This window comes from Somniosus microcephalus, chromosome 8 (assembly GCF_052327205.1).
Source record: "Somniosus microcephalus isolate GS21.2 chromosome 8, FLI_Smic_1.0, whole genome shotgun sequence".
Taxonomy (NCBI): Eukaryota; Metazoa; Chordata; class Chondrichthyes; order Squaliformes; family Somniosidae; genus Somniosus; species Somniosus microcephalus.
Window position 1 is genome coordinate 18,653,216 of NC_140994.1, and position 18,907 is coordinate 18,672,122.

Below are 18,907 nucleotides of genomic sequence, written 5' to 3' on the forward strand. Positions count from 1 at the left end.
CATTCCAGATCGTGCCAACTCGCCGCAGAAAATAAATTCTCCTCACCTGGTTCTTTTGCCAATTATTTTAAATTGATGCCCTCTGGTTACTGACCCTCCCGCCAGTGGAAACAGTTTCTCGTACCGTTTGCGTTGCTAAAGCCAGCTGCCGGAATCCTGGGCCCACAGTTTTTTGATGGTTCGCCTTTCGGAGAGACGGGGAGCCCGTTTTCGCAATGTAAACCTGTGGAGTCGGCGTGAAGACCACTGCGCTTCCGCAATCCAAACTCGACGAGGGCCAACGTGAAAGCACCGAAGGAGGTGTGGCACGCGTGCATCCCCGCTCCCAGCGTTCCTTGGCATGCCCCACACACACATAGCAACAGGAGGAGGCCATTCAGCCCCTCGAGCCTGTTCCGCCATTCAAAGAGATCATGGCTGATCGGCACCTCAACTCCGTTTACCCGCCACTGCTCCATGTCCCTTGATACGCTTGCCCAGCCAAAATCTATCAATCTCAGTCTTGACGATTTCGCTTGGCCCAGCATCCACAGTCTAGCGGCCTAGTCTAACATGAGGCCTACTCCTACAGTTCAGGCCAAAAGCTGATAAAAGGTGGAATATGTTTTTACCAAAGCATTCCGCTCGTCACTAAGCTACAGCCGTAAGAGTAAAGTGGTGGTTTAATTTCCAGCTCGACCATTGTACTGTGTGTGTACTGAAAGCCTGAATTATAGGGTAAATTTTGCAAGGCCCTGCTCTGACTGCAGAGTTGTGATGGCCAGGAAGACGGTTGCAGAATCGGCCCTAGAGTGTTAATCTTGAATCATACAACATAGTCTTGTCAGCTGTGGCTCAGTGGGCAGCACGCTCACCTCGGAGTCAGAGGGCTGTAGGTTTAAGTCCCACTTAAGCAGCACGGTGGCATAGTGGTTAGCACTGTTGCCTCACAGCGCCAGGGACCCGGGTTCGAATCCGGCCTCGGGTGACTGTCTGTGTGGAGTTTGCACATTCTCCCCGTGTTTGCGTGGGTTTCCTCCGGGTGCTCCGGTTTCCTCCCACAGTCCAAAGATGTGCGGGTTAGGTTGATTGGCTATGACAAAAATTGACCCTTAGTGTTAGGGGGATTAAATACGTGGGGTTACAGGGATAGGGTGGGATATGTGTTGGTGTAGGGGTTACGGGGATCGGGTGGGATAAGTGTCGGTGCAGGCTCGATGGGCCGAAATGGCCTCTATCTGCACTGTGGGGTTTCTGTGATTTCTGTGATTTCCAGAGACTTGAGCACAAAAATCTAGGCTGACACTTCAGTGCAGTGCTGAGGGAGCGCTGCCTGCTGTCTTTCGGATGAGACATTAAACCAAGGCCCTGTCTGCTCTCTCGGGTGGATGTAAAAGATCCCACAGGCACTTTATTCCTGGTGTCCTGGCCAATATGTATCTGTCAATCAACATCACTAAAAACAGATTCTCTGGTCATTATCACATTGCTGTTTGTGGGAGCTTGCTGTGTGCAAATTGACTGTTACGTTTCCCACATTACAACAGTGGCTACATGCCATTGGCTGTAAAGCGATTTGGGACATCCGGTGGTCATGAAAAGGTGCTATACAAATGCAAGTATTTAAAAAAATTTTATAGAAGGAGGCCGTTTGGCCCATTGTGACCCTGTGACCTCCCCACCCCATCACTCTGACCGCGCAAGCTGAAAACCAATTGCGTAGACTTCAACTTCCCTCTTGGGTATTTCATTTGCTCTGGGTGCTATTTTTAGCGCGCCGTTTGTTTTTTTTTTAAATGTTCCCACCACATTCCTGTTTTTACCCAACTTGTGAAACCTGTTTATTTTCTATTCCAACATTGATGCAACATAGAAATGCCTCTGAATTCTCACGGTCGAACTGAGGTGTGATTCTGCATCCTTCCCTCCCACTGCACTCTCAATGCCAGCACCACTCCCCACACACAATTAACCAGGCGAGTTTCTCTGATCGGAGATATTTGAATGTGTGGGGGACACAAGCGACACATCAGGAAGAAATCAGGAAGTAGAGCTTCCACTCCTCAGAGTTCACAGACAAACGCTTGATTGTATGTTGGTTTTTTTTGTGTTGTAAGTTGGTTAATGACCGTCTTTTAAAAATAGCCCACACAGGGACGCAGAGCAAAACCACTCGAGCCTCCGCCATGCGGAACTTCCAATCGGCAAGGGGCGTTCCCTGGCGTGTTCCAATTAGGGAATCCTTTGGGATCTTGCTGTGTGCAAAATTGGCTGCTGCTTTTTTTTTGCCGGCGTGACTAAAAACCGCCGCACTTCAAAGGGATGCGCGGCGCCCGAAGCCCTCTGAGGCGTTTCTGAGAGATGTGAGAAAGTGATACATAAATGCTTTTCCTTTCAGTGGGGAAAAAGTTGGGTCTTTTCCTTAAACCACCACCCCCTGCCAATTGTGCTACACATCTGAAGTTGGGCCAGTTCGGAAGATGAACCTAACCGGCTGAAAGCTCCACATCACGAATGCTTATTGCATCCCCTGTGCCAGCTATTTTTACACATGTGCTAATAGTTTTTTTTATAAAAAAATAAAAATGCATTTAAGTGTTTGCATGTGAACTCCGCTGAATGGAAGCACTCTCTCGCCAGATTACTTCCAGACGCGCCTCTTTTTGTAAAAAATATCACCGCACCAATGTAATGGTACAGCAGCTGATTCTAAGTAGCCTGTTGTTGGTGCAAATTATTCCCACTTTTTTTTACCATTTAGAGAGTTAATGACTTTGAAAACTCTCGGCTGAATTCCACAGTATGCAACGGTCGGTTTTAAGACTAATTGAGGAACTAAAACAAAGACAGGAGCTAGGGTTTTTTTTTGAGAACAAGTCCGTGTGGATTAATTACACGGAATCAGGCCGAGGAGCCAGAGGTTGGTTTTTTTAAACAAGGTCTCTTATTAATGATTTAGGAACATAGGATCGGGAGGAGGCCATTCAGCCCCTCGAGCCGGTTCAGCCATTCAATGAGATCATGGCTGATCTGCTAACTCCATATACTCGCCTTTGGCCCATATCCCTTAATACCTTTGGTTAACAAAATCTCAATCTCCGATTTAAAATTAACGATTGATCCAGCATCAATTGCCATTTGCAGAAGAGAATTCCAAATTTCTACCACCCTTTGTGTGTAGAAGTGTTTCCTAATTTCACTCCTGAAAGGTCTGGCTCTAATTTTTAGACTCTGCCCCCCTAATCCTAGAATCCCCAACCAGCGGAAATAGTTTCTCTCTATCTACCCTATCTGTTCCCCTTAATATCTTGAAAACTTCGATCAGATCACCCCTTAACCTTCTAAATTTTAGGGAATACAGCCCTAATTTGTGTAATCTCTCCTCGTAACTTAACCCTCGAAGTCCGGGTATCATTCTGGTAAACCTACGCTGCACTCCCTCCAAGGCCAATATATCCTTCCTCAGGTGTGGTGCCCAGAATTGCTCACAGTCCTCCAGGTGTGGTCTAACCAGGGTTTTGTACAGCTGCAGCATAACTTCTACTCCCTTGTATTCTAGTCCTCTAGATATACAGGCCAGCATTCCATTAGCCTTTTTGATTTATTTTCTGCGCCTGTCCCATTATAATATTTCCTAATAATAGAATTCAATTTTGCCGATTGCCCGCACAAAAACACCTGTAAGAGGTTTGTACGTGAAAAGTTTTGCCGAGTAACCCTTTACAAAGCACTGTGCTTTCTGTAATACCACCCACAAATTCTGTCAGCTCGTTTCCGGTGTAGTACTGTGTATATATGGGGTACTGTAGAGTAGTGGTTATGTAACTGGACTTGGAAATCCAGAGCGCACAAATTCCACCATGGCAGTTTGAGAAGGTGAATTTTGCAAATAAGAGAGCTGGCATCTGTAAAAGTGACCCGTGAGATTGTTGTACAAACCCAACTGGCTCCCTAACATCCTCTTCAGAGAAGGAAATCTGCTGCCCTTACCCGGTCTGGCCTATATCTGACTTCAGTCCCACACCAACATCGTTGGTTCTCTGACTGCCCTTTGAAGTGGCCTGGCGAGTCACGCAAGTGTATCCAAAAAAAACTATCAGCGGTTCGAGAAGGCGGCTCACCACCAACTTCTCGGGGGGAGGGGGGGGGATCTGCGGATGGGCGATAAACGCCCACATCCCGAGAAGTTTAAAAAAAATTATTTAAAATGAAAAGTTCCCTGCCATTTATTTTGCGAAGGAGCAGCCCCTCTGTTAACTCTGCAGTGTGGGCGGGCTGAGCAGATTGCGGCAGTGTCTTCCTGTCCCATCTTCAGTTGTGTTTTCTGGACCCCTTTTTCTCTTGTCATGAAGGCCTTGACCCCCCCCCCATACTGGTGCGCAATTCCAGAGTTGCCTCATGGTACCTCATCCCCGAGCGGCCTTTCTTCAGTGTGAACTTTGACATTGAGTGTCAGCAGGCTTATTGACCATGGAGCGCATCGCCACACCCCTCAATCCTGTCCTTGCGTGATGCCCATACATGTGCAACACCAACATGGGAGATCGCTGGACAGTGTTCAGAGACAGTGGCCAATCTTAACCCAGGGGTGAAGTATCGCTACTCTCTCCTGACTTGAGATCAGCTAACCCGGCACAGACCAGGGAAGAGAGAATCTGGGATCTTCCTGATCCGTGTGACTCCGCTACTCACCGGGGAAAAGTGGCTGTCAAGGGAACAAAGGCTGAGCAGACTAGGAGCGGGAGTTCCCAACCCATCTTCCAACTCTGCTATTTCTGACCCCGGGACCACTGCTCCTGGTTGGCTGACCCCGGGAGCTCTGCTCCTGGTTGGCTGAAAAGGGAAATTGTTCCTTTCGCGGCACTAACTTCCCTCGTCCTGGTGAACTCTGCAAAAGTCAAAACAAAAAATTGCCCATAGAAGTCATGTTTGAAATGTAATCTGTCAGCTGATTTTTGTTTTTTTTCTGATACGCTGGTAAAAGACTTTGAGGGAGCTGTACGGAGGCTGTTTTATCAAAGTCATAGTGGGCTAAAGCCACCAAGTGTGGCCCCAAGGCCCCGGCCTGTGTTATCTGGTCTCGACCAGGGCATCGGTTGCATGCCCTGTAATTAGCCGTGGTGCATCTGGGCTAAGTAGGGCTGCCAACCCTCCAGGATTGGCCCTGGAGTCTCCAGGAATTACAGACTGCATTTCTTGGACACTGCCATGAGCAACTCCCGGAGAAAGAAAGAGGGGGGGGGGCATTAAAAGAATTGTGCGTTTTCTGCATTTTCTTTCGATGTTTCTGTTTGCTGGTTCTAAAAAATATTGGAGATAATATTGGCGGAAAAAAAGTCTGTTTGACGGGGCGGGGTGGGTGGAGGTGGGTGATCATGAGATGAAACCTCCAGCAATATGTCCAAGGGCTGAGGTGGGCTGGGGGGGAAATCAGCCAGCATCCCTGCTGTTGATCAGCTGAAGACTAAACCGGACTTGGCCTCCCCTCCCCCACAATTGATTTTTTTCCCCCCCTCTGGCGCTCGCTGTCTAGTCTGAAGCAGCAGGAAGAGCGAGCGGGGAGAAAGTAGTGCAGGAGGGCTCCTGGTGGCTGTGGTCCAATACCCAGGCACAGCAGTGCTGTGAAAAGAGAAAGGGAGCAAATCTGAGAGAGGGGTGGGGGGGGAAATACTTTCTGGGCATGTCTTAGTTGGAGCTTGTCAACAGAATCTGGAGTGCATCGATACTGTGCTCCTGATAATGGGAATAGCTGGCTATAGAAACAATTCATGAGACTTTGATCCGTCATGTACATGAATTACAGTCTGAGGGAGGGCACCACTTTAAAACAAGAGTTCATTTCGACCCCTCTTCCCCTTTTGCAAATGTTGTATTTCAGCACATCTGCAGAACTTGTTTTTTCTTGTGTAAATATTCCATTAAAATTCACTGGATTATGTTGGCCTTTGATGCATAGACCTTTTCTCCCCCCCCCCCCCCCCCAAAAAGTACTGAATCATGATTCCGATGCTCTGGATTGCCGAGAGCCGAATGTGTTGAACTTTGATCTCCTGAGGTGTGCATCATGGTTCTGACGGTTGTTGCGTGACTTGCCAAGAGGTTCTGCATCTTGTTTGGGGCTGCAGACAGGGTGGTGGAGGGCATTGTGGGGGTTGGTGGAGACACGTCAAAGGCCTACGATTATATCTGGCATGGATGTTCATGGGGCTCAGTAATGTAAATTGTTACATTCTAGTTCCTGAGAATGAGGCAAGGAGATGAATAAATTGGAAGTGTTCCACGTAATCGCTCATCTCTCTGCAGGTTACAGTTGCCAATCCTCCAGTGTCCGCCTGGAGTTTCCAGGAATTGAAGATTAATCTCCACTGCTGGACAGAGAGCAATGAGTTCTCCCTGTATCTGATCCAATATTCCTCCCTCAACTATTGTTGTCTGTGTGTAAAATGGCTGCTGTGTTTGGCTACATAATAACAGTGACTGCACTTCAAATCAATTCTCTTTTCTGTGCTTTGGAATTGTGTCTTGAGAGCGAAGGCATGTTCTGTTGCCCACTAATCTTTTCAAAGTCAAAAAATTCTTGGTTTTCTTGCCAATTTTCTCTCTTCCCTCAACTGAAGGTCCTCGTTGCCTTTCTAATTCCAGCGGCAGTCGATTGTCCTCTGCTATCTCCTTTTAAGGTGCCACTGTGCGTGTGTGTGAGTGTGTGTGTGCTGAAGCAACGTGTGGCAGCAGGATATTTGACCATGGGGTACTTCACCCTAAAGCCCCGCCATGGTCCTACCCAAGGCCCACACTTCCCAGCAGGAGTTGCCAGTTAGCGATCAGACATGAGGAACTTTGGATGATTTGGGTTCCCCCCCCCCCCCCCCCGCAGACCTTTTGAGGGTCAATTTTAGCATTCAGCACCTACCATGCTGAATTGACTAGGTCTTTCTGGTCTGTATGACCCACTATGCCATTGAGGGTGCAAATTTATTTTTTTAACCTTAGCAGTCTCCTATCACACTGATAAAATGATTGGGCCTCCTGTTACCCGTTTTTTTTTTTTGTAAACCGACCAGTGATGACACAATGCTAACTTTATCATGAGATCACAAGCTAGGTTCCGATGAAGAAAGGTCAGTGGCCAATTTGGATCTCATCGTTCCAGAATGCCAACTGTACCAACCGCCCATTGCTAACTCTACCAACCGCCCATTACAGCATCGAGGTACGGCGAATCTCATTTTAAATCCAATGGCCTGACTTCAACCACCCTCCTGAGCAACTCGTGACATCTGTCTCAACTTTGTCATCACAACCATGTCCCCTTGTTCTGCTACATTACAACAGTGAGTACTCTTCATTGGCCATAGAGCACTCTGGGACATTCTGAGGTTGTGAAAGGCGCTATTTAAATGCAAGTTCTTTATTTTGCTGCTTTGGTGTATTTGGAAGGTTGTTGGAGGTTAGCTTTCTCTATTCCGGTGAACGTTCTCTGTCTCTCGGTGTCAGCCAGTGGCTCAGTGGGTAGCACACTCGCCTTCTGAATCAGAAGGTTGCGGGTTCATAGTCCCACTCCAGGGACTTGAGCACAAAAATCTGGGCTGACACACCCAGTGCAGTGCTGAGGGAGTGCTGTACTGTCGGAGGTGCCGTCTTTCGGATGAGACGTTAAACCAAGGCCCTGTCTGCTCGCTCAGGTGGACATAAAAGAACACATTGCACTATTTCAAAGAAGAGCAGGGGAGTTCTCCCTGGTGTTCTGGCCAATATTTATCCCTCAATCAACATCATTAAAACAGATTCTCTGATCGTTATCACATTACTGTTTGTGGGAGCTTGCTGTGCACAAAATTGCATTTCCTACATTACAACAGTGACTACACTCCAAGTATTTCTTTAGCTGTAAAGCACTTTGAGACATCCGGTGGTCGTGAAAGGTGCTATAGAAATGCAAGTCTTTCTTTCTCTAAGGCCCCCCCTGAGATGTCTTCTTTCAAGGCTGCAGTGTCCTTGTGTCAAATTGTTCCTCATCCCTCTGACACAGTGGGGAGGGGGGAGAATCAGCCTTGCTTCTTTCCTCTCTTAAGATCTGGATTTCATGGCAGTCAGATCTGTGCGAGGTGCCCCAGGTGCAGCCTGACTGAGCACGGTACAGCTGGGGATGTGAACACCTGATTTTTGGGAACTGCATCGTCACGTGTGCTGGCGCTGTCAAATCTCGAGCAGAACCTTTAAAAGTAACTCTGTGTGGAAAGTGCATCGGGAAAGCAAACCGTTTACGGCACAGATAATATCCGCTGCAGGCCAGACTCTGCCTGCAAACAAAAAAACAGGAAATGAGCTTAGAAACTCTTACCGAACAATGGCTCTCCAGCGAAGAGTGATGGGGCGGCTACTGTGCATGTTAAGTGCCTGCCATACCTTGCATTCTGTGCATTCCCTACATTGCTCCTCTCTCCCTCTCTCGGAAATTTGATCTTTTAAAAAAATAACCATATTTAATGGGGCATTGCCTTCATGAAAAGTGTGTTGTTCCACACAAACACACAGAACAGAAAATGGGGCATTCAAGTGTAAGTATTTAACATTGGCAGAACTTAACTGTCTTCACCTTTTAAACTTCTCAGATATGTTAGTGGATGTTCTTGCCATGGAAGGAGTTTAGTGAAGATTCACCAGGCTGATACCTGGGATGGCAGGAATGACGTATGAGGAGAGATTGGGTCGATTGGGCTTGTACTCGCTGGAGTTTAGAAGAATGAGAGGGGATCTCATTGAAACTTATAAAATTCTGACAGGACTAGACAGACTAGATGCAGGAAGGATGTTCCCGATGGTCGGGGAGTCCAGAACCAGGGGTCACAGTCTAAGGATAAGGGGCAAGCCATTTAGGACAGAGATGAGGAGGAATTTCTTCACCCAGAGTGGTGAACCTGTGGAATTCTCTACCACAGAAGGCAGTAGAGGCCAATTCATTAAATATATTCAAGAAGGAGTTGGATATATTTCTTAAGGCTAAAGGGATCAAGGGATATGGGGAGAAAGCAGGGACCGGGTACTGAGTTTGGATGATCAGCCATGATCGCATTGAATGGCGGAGCAGGCTCGAGGGGCCGAATGGCCGATTCCTGCTCCTATCTTCTATGTTTCTATGAGATCGTTTACCCAAAGGCATCAGGCTCTGGCTAACCCGCTAATGACTTGCCCAATTTACCTGACTAATCTCCGTCTCATAAAATGTTGTGATCTGACAAACAGGAAAGGTTACAATTCTCTTGTGTCAGCCGTGGCTCAGCGAGCAGCAGCACTCTCTCTCTCGCCTCTGAATCAAAAGGTGGTGGGTTCAAGCCCCACTCCAGCGACTTAAGTACATAATCTAGGCTGACACTCCCAGTGCGGTGCTGAGGGAGCGCTGCACTGCCAGAGGTGCCGTCTTTCGGATGAGATGTTAAACCGGGGTCCCGTCTGCCCCCCCTAAGGTGCGCGTAAAAGATCGCATGGCCACTATTCCGAAGAGGAGCAGGGGGAGTTCTCCTGGGGTCTTGGAGCCAAAATAGTCTAAAGTGGACCGGGGTCCAGCATTTGTGTAGTTCAGCGCGCTGAATATTTTACTCCCAGTGAGCACGATTGCGACATCTAGCTGCAGAGCCTAACCACAAGCTGCTGTTTGAGAACTTGTAAGGGGGAGTTCCCCTGAAATGAAGACCGATGACGCAGATGCTTCAATTGGCTTTTGTGTCAGGAAAAGACATGTAAAAAAAAATATTTACTCGCATTCCTGATGGAAAGTGTCCTTGAGTGTATCCCTTTCTGACCAGGAGTTTATGTTACATTTCCTGCTAGCTGGACAGCAGCCGCACAATCCTTGAACATCCTTCCATTTGCCGTGTAAGCAATTGTAACCTGCTTGGAATTGTATTTTGGCGAAGCTTGTGCACAAATTCCCAAATCATGTATTTTTCTCTCGTTCTCTCGCTCTCTCGAGTTGAGGACTTCGGTGCAAGATAATGGGCAGGATTTTCATTGGGCCATGGAGGCGGGATTGGAGGCGTGTGGGGGGGTTAAAAACTCAATCGGGGGGCACAAACCCATCCCGCCCCTAACCCGCCTCCATGCCAGTTTCCCAGGAGGCGGGTACCCGACCCGCGCTGGGACCTGCCTCTCCGAGGCGGGAAGGGGATTAGTACCAATTAACTGCCTGTGAACAGGTAGTTAACAGGCAGTTTTTAGCCTAATCCCTATTTTTATTCCTGAAGTGTGGGATTCCCGACGGCTCCAAACCACGCCAAGTTAGCGAGGCGGACCATCATCTGACGAAAGGTCATCGACCTGAAACGTTAACACTCTTTCTCTCTTCACAGATGCTGCCTGACCTGCTGAGTATCTCCACCAGATAATCTGTGTTCGTGTATGGTTGAAGGAAATCTGGTCTAATATACTGCGGGGATTTTCTTCTTGTAGTCTTTAGGTGACTGAAAGCTGACTGATATTTATCCAGACTACAGATCACTCGGCACTGGTGAGGGTGAAGGGTCACCAGTGAAATGAGTCATTCGCAGCCCCGTGCAACTCCTACCTTTTGTGGACGAGGTGATTCCAGGTGAAATCTTTATCTGTTTCACCTTGTAATACTGCATTCCGCACAACCTTGTCTTCTTTTCTTCCTTCTTGCTCATCGTAATGAATGAATGTTGGAGCCAGGACTGGATTAGATCAGTTGCACACTGCTCTTCAATGGACTTTGCCTCTCCATTGGATGCGGAGATATCTTGGGCTATATTTCAAACAAAATCTTTACCTGCAGTAGCCGTGTCGGTGGTTGAATCACTGGTTGCCAGCTCTGCACAATGGCTGGTGCTCCTTAAATGTAGATGTACAGGTTATTGCTCTCCCGGCTCTAGAGGGCTCCGTACTTGGAGTCAATGGGGATAGGATGTCTTCGGGTAAACTGGGTGAATGGAATGATAACGTCACCTGATTTCCACTCCCATATCTGAAAGTTTAAAAGGTTAAGTCCTGCCAATGTTAGACACTTACCTGAATGCTCTGTTTTTTGTTCGACGTGTTTGTGCGAAATAACGTGCTGACTTGGGCAATTGTGTAAAATGGGCAATGTCGGGTCGGGTCCATTTCCACATGAAAATCAGGAGAGATGTAGAACGGGTGACTGATCCGATATCGCCTGCTTTACACGGTCACCCAAATTCAAAATTGCCCCAATATCTGAGCTGGATGCTTCGACTTAGCAAACCACCTTGCTAAAACTCAATCTTCGTACTGTTGAGGACAGTAACATTCCCATCCTGTGTACTCCTTATCTGAGGAAGGATGTTCTTGCCATGGAGGGAGTGCAGCGAAGATTCACCAGGCTGATACCTGGGATGGCAGGAATGACGTATGAGGAGAGATTGGGTCGATTGGGCTTATACTCGCTGGAGTTTAGAAGAATGAGAGGGGATCTCATTGAAACTTATAAAATTCTGACAGGACTAGACAGACTAGATGCAGGAAGGATGTTCCCAATGGCGGGGGAGTCCAGAACCAGGGGTCACAGTCTAAGGATAAGGGGTAAGCCATTTAGGACAGAGATGAGGTGGAATTTCTTCACCCAGAGAGTGGTGAACCTGTGGAATTCTCTACCACGCAAGGCAGTTGAGGCCAATTCATTAAATATATTCAAGATGGAGTTAGATATATTTCTTAAGGCTAAAGGGATCAAGGGATATGGGGAGAAAGCAGGGACAGGGTACTGAATTTGGATGATCAGCCATGATCTCATTAAATGGCGGAACAGGCTCGAGGGGCCGAATGGCCTACTGCTCCTATCTTCTAGGTTTCTATGTTACTCGTGTGTCTCTGAACTATCAGTGATGCAATGTGGATAACATTTGTAATGCTGAGTGGTGATGCAATAAGATTGGAAACTCTTGTTTTAATCTGGAAGCTTCATCAAAGGGTAACCTTTCAACTTTGCTGTGTTGATAACACTCCTGCCTAAGTTAGAAGGTTATGGTTCAAGCCCCAACCTTCTGACTTGAGCACATGGTCTAGACTGATACTTTGGCAGCGTGCTGCATTGTCAGAGACGTCATTTTTTGGTCCTTAACCCAGACTCTGTCTGCCTGCTCAGTTGGATGTAAAAGGCCCTGTGGCACTTTTGAGAGAGTAGGGAGCTCCCCCTCTGTCCTGGCCAACATTCCTCCCTCATCAGCACCAGCAAAAACAAATGAACGTAAGAGCATAAGAATTAGGAGCAGGAGTTGGCCACACGGCCCATCGAGCCTGCTCCGCCTTTCAATACGACCATAGCTGATCTTCTACCTCAACTCCACTTTCCCCCATATCCCTTGATTCCCTTAGTGTCCAAGAATCTACCGATCTCTGTCTTGAATATACTCGACGACTGCACATTCACAGCCCTCTGGGGCAGAGAATTCCGAAGAAAGACAGACTTGCATTTCTATAGCACCTTTCATGACCTCAGGATGTGCCAAAGCACTTTACAGCTAATGAAGTACTTTTGAAGTGTAGTGATGCAGGATAAGCAGAACCCAATTTGCGCACAGCAAGCCCCCACAAACAGCAACGTGATTATGAGCAGATAATCTATTTTAATGATGTTGATTGAGGAATAAATACTGGCCCCAGGACACCGGGGAGAACTCCCCTGCTATTCTTCGAAATAGTGCCATGGGATCTTTTACATCCACCTGAGAGAGCAGATGGGACCTCGGTTTAACGTCTCATCTGAAAGATTCATAATCCTCTGAAGAAATTTCTCCTCATCTCAGCCCTAAATAGCCGACCGCTTATCCTGAGACTGTGACCCCTGGTTCTAGACTCCCCAGCCAGGGGAAACGGCCTCCCTGCATCTACCCTGTCAGGCCCTACTCCACTAGTTACACCTTGCCATCAATTAACCAATCCTCAATCCACGCTAATATGTTACCCCCAGCCCCATGAACCCTAATCTTGTGTAGCAACCTCTTTTGTTGCACCTTACCGAATGCTTTCTGAATATCCCAACACAAATCCAAACACGGGCCTTCCCTGTTCTGTCAGTAACTGGCCATTCATCTCATTTGTTGTTTGTGGGACCTCTTCTGTGTAGAAATTAGATGCTGCATTTGCTTCCGAGCGGTCTCTGGTGAAATGATGGCTGACGATCTCATTCCACAACCACTGAGCCCAGTTGGAGTCTTGCGCATCCACGCGGCTATCTCTCCAACTGAGACCGCCCGGTATTGACAGTGGGCGAGGCACTCTGTATTATATCCTTGCTACAGCCCCAGACACGGCAATAAAAATCTATTGCCCAACCTCGGCATGATCCACTGCACCTGACAATCTTCTCTCTATTCACGTCTCTCGGGATCCCGCATGTAGCGAGAGGCCCTGTAGAAAGAGGGAAGGGATGGCTGGGCTGTTTGATTTCTGAATAGCTAAACTCAATCTGAAATTAAGTAGGTGAGCAAGATATGAAAGTGCAACCTTACACGTAATGGGATTTAAATAAAAGACACCATGATGAATACCACAACACTACATATTTAAATATCTCTTGTTAATTTGATGTTTAATTCAAATTGGTTTTTTTGAGAGTACGAAGTTTCCACTAAATTATATTGCTTAATCCAAATAATTGGATAATCCAATTTTTAGTGCCAAGTAACCCCAGCTTTTAACCCCAGCTTTGAATTAACAGGCGTAGACTGTATTTAAAGGTGCAGCTTTCAAAGGGTAGAGTCTTCAAAATTAAATCAACCAGCGTGTGCAACTTAACAAAAGTTGAGACTTAAATGTTTTCCATCTTTATCGGTCCTCTAGGGCAGAGGGTGTCCAAACAGCGGAGTCTCAGCCCCTGGAATCCAGCACTCGAACCTCCAGACAGATGGGCCTAGACAGAGTAGATAGAGAGAAACTGTTCCCATTGACAGAAGGGTTGGTAACCAGAGGACACAGATTTAAGGTGATTGGCAAAAGAACCAAAGGCGACGTGAGAAAAAAATTTTTTACGCAGACAGACCCGGCTAACAAGAGAGGACAGGATATGCTCTCACTGCAGTCAGGGAGTGGTGGAGACAGAGATGCACTTCCTCACAGCTTGTAGAAAATATCAGGGCATAAGGGAGAATTTCTACCCAAAATTCACAAAAATATGCCCGGAATTCAGAAATTTGAATGACGACCAAAAACTCCCATACCTACTAGGGGAAGAGAGAAATTGTGTAACCTTAGCGGCACACTATGTTACAGCTTGCCATAAACAGAGGGACAACCACTAAATATAAGAAAAGAGTATATACAAACTATATGAATGTATATTTATACACTCAGGGATATATCTGTTTATACACTGTATGGATAGATCTATATTTTTGTGAACAAACATGAATGTTTTCCGATGCTTTGGCAACATAAGATGTAACTTGTCATGCCAATAAAGCGAATTGAATTGAATTGAATTGAATTGAGTGGTTAAGATCTGGAATGCACTACCTGAAAGGGTGGTGGAGGCAGATTCAATTGTGACTTTCAAAAGGGAATTGGATAAGTACCTGAAGGAAAAAAGATTTGCAGGGCTATGGGGAAAGGGCGGGGAGAGTGGGACTAGCTGAAGTGCCCTTGCAGAGAGCCGGCACGGGCTCAACGGGCCGAATGGCCTCCTACTGTGCTGTAACCATTCTATGATTCTATTCTAGACAAGTCTGCGCAGATATTGCGCGCGAGGCCTTGCTGACTATGGAGGGGTCTCTCAAAATTTAGCCTTTTCATTTACTCTTTTAATTTATTTCGATCAAACGCCTCCCTCTTTATTACAAGTGAAAAGAATAAATTACCTGAGCTCCCCTCCAGCTCTGCTATTTTTAAATAGAGGCGAGAAAACCCATTCATTTTTAAATATGGACCGACAATCACTTGGCGCTCTGCGGAGAAAGGCTCACAGTTGAAGTGGGCCATTTGCGGGACTCATTTACTCAAGGATGAGGCGATTGCAGGTCAAGTTTTTAACCTCCGTGTGTCCCTTCCTATCTCTCTTTACACAGCTTGGATTCTCCCCCCCCCCCCCGCCTCCCCCCACTTACTCAAAAGTAATTAATATCAGAGTGAGCCCTGAATTAGATGCTGAGTGATTCAGTGGTTTTGTGCACTAGACCTGGGGGGGTGGCTCGAGCCGTATTATCATTTCAATGCTTAATGTGCTTAAACAATGACGACTCTCACTGCCACCCTATCAACCCGATTCCTTTTGAATAATGGAGGCCTCAATCCAAAGTAAGTCGGGAGAAGAATTTGATACGAATGCGATAACGTAGTAGCAAGCAGCGTTTAAACTGATCTTAAAGCCTCGCTAACACTGAAAGAAAGACTTGCCTTTATATAGCGCCTTTTAGGACCTCCGAACATCCCAGAGCTTTGCGGAACACCTCCGTTCAGTCCGCAAGCATGACCCCGAGCTTCCGGTCGCCTGTCACTTTAATTCTCCGCCCCACTCCCACTCTGACCTCTCTGTCCTCGGCCTCCTACACTGTTCCAATGAAGCTCGAGGAACAGCACCTCATCTTTCTATTAGGCACTTTGAGTTCAACAATTTCAGAGCATAACCTCTGCCCCCACTTTTTCGGGCAGCAGTTGTTGCTGCTGATTCTGCTGTTCCCATTTACACCTTCTCTAGACCCATCTTTTGTTTCTTTACCTTTCCCATTACCATCTCCTTTCGCCTCGCACCATCGTTTAATCTCTCCTGCCTTCCACCCTATCACAGGGTTTGTTTTGTTCTTTCCCCCCACCCCCCACCTCTCCCTGCCTCTGTACTTGCTTAAAATCTGTTACATCTCTAACAATTTCCAATTTTGAGCAAGCGGAAGCCAAACGCAGGCAGCGCAAGGAGCGCACGTCAACCCAAGCACCCCACCTACCCGCCCCTTCAACCACCGTCTGCCCCACCTGTGACAGAGACTGTCGGTCCCGCATTGGACTCATCAGTCACCTGCGAACCCATTTTTAATGTGGAAGCAAGTCATCCTCGGTTCCGAGGGACTGCCCAAGAAGACGACTCCCTCAGCACTGCACTGGGAGTGTCAGCCTAGATTTTAGTGCTCCCCCAGGAAAAAAAAATAGAATATTATTTTAATTTCTCCGCCGTTAAGTAATGGGGAGGGGAATTTTAAGCCGTACTCGCTCGCCTCTTGCTAGGAGGGGCTTCTGGTTACTGATGGTCAAGCAGCAGAGAGTGAGTCCAAGGAGGTAATGTTGACTTTGGATGCCAGTGTAAAACAGGCGATATCGGAACAGCCTCTGCCGATTTGTACACCTCTCCCGATTTTCATTTCTATTGAAGTGAGTCAGGAGAGACGTCTATCGGGTGCCTGACTCGATCACCTCTCTCGGCACCCAAAGTCAAAATGACCCTTCCACTCACCCCCCCCCCCAAAGAGTATTTAAGGTTTTTTAAAAAAAAAAATGTCTTGTTCTTCCAGCTTTCGCCCATCCAGTCACCAAGGCGTTGCTTGCTTGCTGGGGTGGGGTTCCACGGGCAGTGTCTGACCCCTCGTACATTGCTTGGACAGCCCATTCCCCGGGGTGTGAGCAGAGATAATGGGCGCCAACAGGCTGTCAGATGGTCGGGAGAGAGGCTGGGGTCCTCCTCTCACCTGATGTTACTCCTGGTAGAGGTCGTTGTGGGGTGGGGGGGGTGGAGGACCAAGGTTGATCTTTTACCTCCCCCACTTCCCCCCGCCACCCCCCCCCCCCCTTCCTAGCCCTGGGTTGCTGAGGCCTGTTAAGGACAGAAAAGAAAGACTTGCCCTTCTTAATAGCGCTGTAATATCTCGGTAATCATTTGTGACGGTTACTTTAAATCAGACATTCTCCTCTGAACAATAAGCCTCTTTTAAAAAAATATATATATTGTCCGTATTTTATCCACTTGTCCCCACGACCGAAACCTTCCTTCCCAAGTTACAAACTGCTGCTTAGTTTCTGGCCACCAGATGGCAATAACTCCCATCCAGTTTTCCACATTTACAAGCACCGTATCGCATCGCAGCAATATCTCAAAGCACTTTACATCGGAATTATTTTGAACTGCGTCGCTGCATCCATTCTGTGCACAGCAAGATCCCACAATTTTGGCGGTGGTGATTTGAGAAAGAAATGTTGGCCAGGGTATTAAATCCGTGAATCTTAAGGTATGGTGTTCTTCAATAAATAGACGGAGACTGCAGATCAACAATCAACGGGTGTTTACTGGATGAGGGTAGTCTAAAAACTAACAGTACAGATGCCTGCTCAGGGCTTATATACAGGTGTGGTCACTGCCGGTACTACAGTATACAGGAGCTGTAAAAGTAGTTCTCTCTTAAAGGTACATACACTACACAGGGCGCCAGGTGAAGGTGACCGGACACCTTCTGCCCTTCTTCAAATAGTGCCCTGGGTGGTGACGTGTTTTTTTTTAAGTCCGCCAGAACACACAGATAGCAGCCCGGCTTAATGTCTCATCTGCAGGGCGGCGCCACTAATAATGCAGCGCTCCCTCAGGACTGCACCGGGACCGTCGATCCGTCTTGCTGCAGTTGTACAGGGCCTTGGTGAGACCACACTTTGAGTATTGTGTGCAGTTTTGGTTGCCTTATCTGAGGAAGGATGTTCTTGCCATGGAGGGAGTTCAGCGAAGATTCACCAGACTGATACCTGGGATGGCAGGAATGATGTATGAGGAGAGATTGGGTCGATTGGGCTTATACTCGCTAGAGTTTAGAAGAATGAGAGGGGATCTCATTGAAACTTATAAAATTCTAACAGGACTAGACAGACTAGATGCAGGAAGGATGTTCCCGATGGCCGGGGAGTCCAGAACCAGGGGTCACAGTCTAAGGATAAGGGGTAAGCCATTTAGGACAGAGATGAGGAGGAATTTCTTCACCCAGAGAGTGGTGAACCTGTGGCAGTTGAGGCCAATTCATTAAATATATTCAAGAAGGAGTTAGATATATTTCTTAAGGCCAAAGGGATCAAGGGATATGGGGAGAAAACAGGGACAGGGTGCTGAATTTGGATGATCAGCCATGATCTCATTAAATGGCGGAGCAGGCTCGAGGGGCTTAATGGCCCAATCCTGGTCCTATCTTCTATTTTTCTATGATCTAGATTGAGTTCAGGCTTCTGGTGTGTGGTTCAGAACCCACTGCCACCCCCCCCCCCCCGCCGCACCCCCGCGCCACCCCCAGCCTCGGAGCCGTGAGTGCTAGCAAAACGAGCCAAGCTGACATTGAACTGGAGTGGCCCAAGTTACCTCGGCTGAGGTCAACGAGCTCAGCACAGACTAGGGATCAAATCCGCAACCTCTGGCTAGATGGTGGGTACTTTGTTCATTCTCGGGATGCGGGCATCGCTGGCGAGGCCACATTTATTGCTCATCCCCAGTTGCCCCTGAGAAGGTGGTGGTGGTTTGACACAACTGAGTGGCTTGCTAAGGCCACTTCCGTGGGGGGTGGGGGGGGGGATGCAGTTTACAGTCAACCACATTGGTGTGGAATTGGCTTTGGAGTCTGATAGACAAGGAGACACTCGGGCTTCGTGTTCTAAGTGTAAGAGTGCGTTCGTATTTCTTCAAATGAAGGGATCGGGGGCTGCAAATGGTTGAAATCCGCTGTACTGAAGTCAGACCGCATAAACGTGGTGGGCCCGGAATTCCTGAGACGCCGCAAATTCATGGCCCATCCCTAATTGATCCGAGGCGGTGGTGGGGCCTCCTCCTTGTACTGCCACAGTCCTTGAGGTGATGGTGCTCTGAGAATGGAGCAGTGTCTGATCCCCGCAATCTGTAGCATATCTCCTTTAAAAAAAAAACATCACCAATCCCATTCCCAACTAGATCCTTTATCCACCTCCCCTTTAAATGGGTGAATTGTCTCTACCTCCAAGGCATTGCCTGTGA

The 18,907-nt window shown here is 47.5% G+C and overlaps 1 protein-coding gene across 3 annotated transcripts in view; it reads left to right on the top strand.

Moving 5' to 3' along the window:
- Window positions 1–18,907, top strand: part of lzts2a (leucine zipper, putative tumor suppressor 2a) — a 229,873-nt gene that overhangs the window by 41,618 nt on the left and 169,348 nt on the right. Inside the window, exon 1 of one of the 3 annotated variants that reach the window (XM_085994313.1) lies at window positions 7,152–7,310. The exons of the other annotated variants lie outside the window; for them this stretch is intronic. The gene's annotated coding sequence lies outside the window, so the exon portion shown is untranslated. Of the gene's footprint in view, window positions 1–7,151; window positions 7,311–18,907 lie in introns of those variants that run through there. 3 annotated transcript variants of the gene reach the window in all.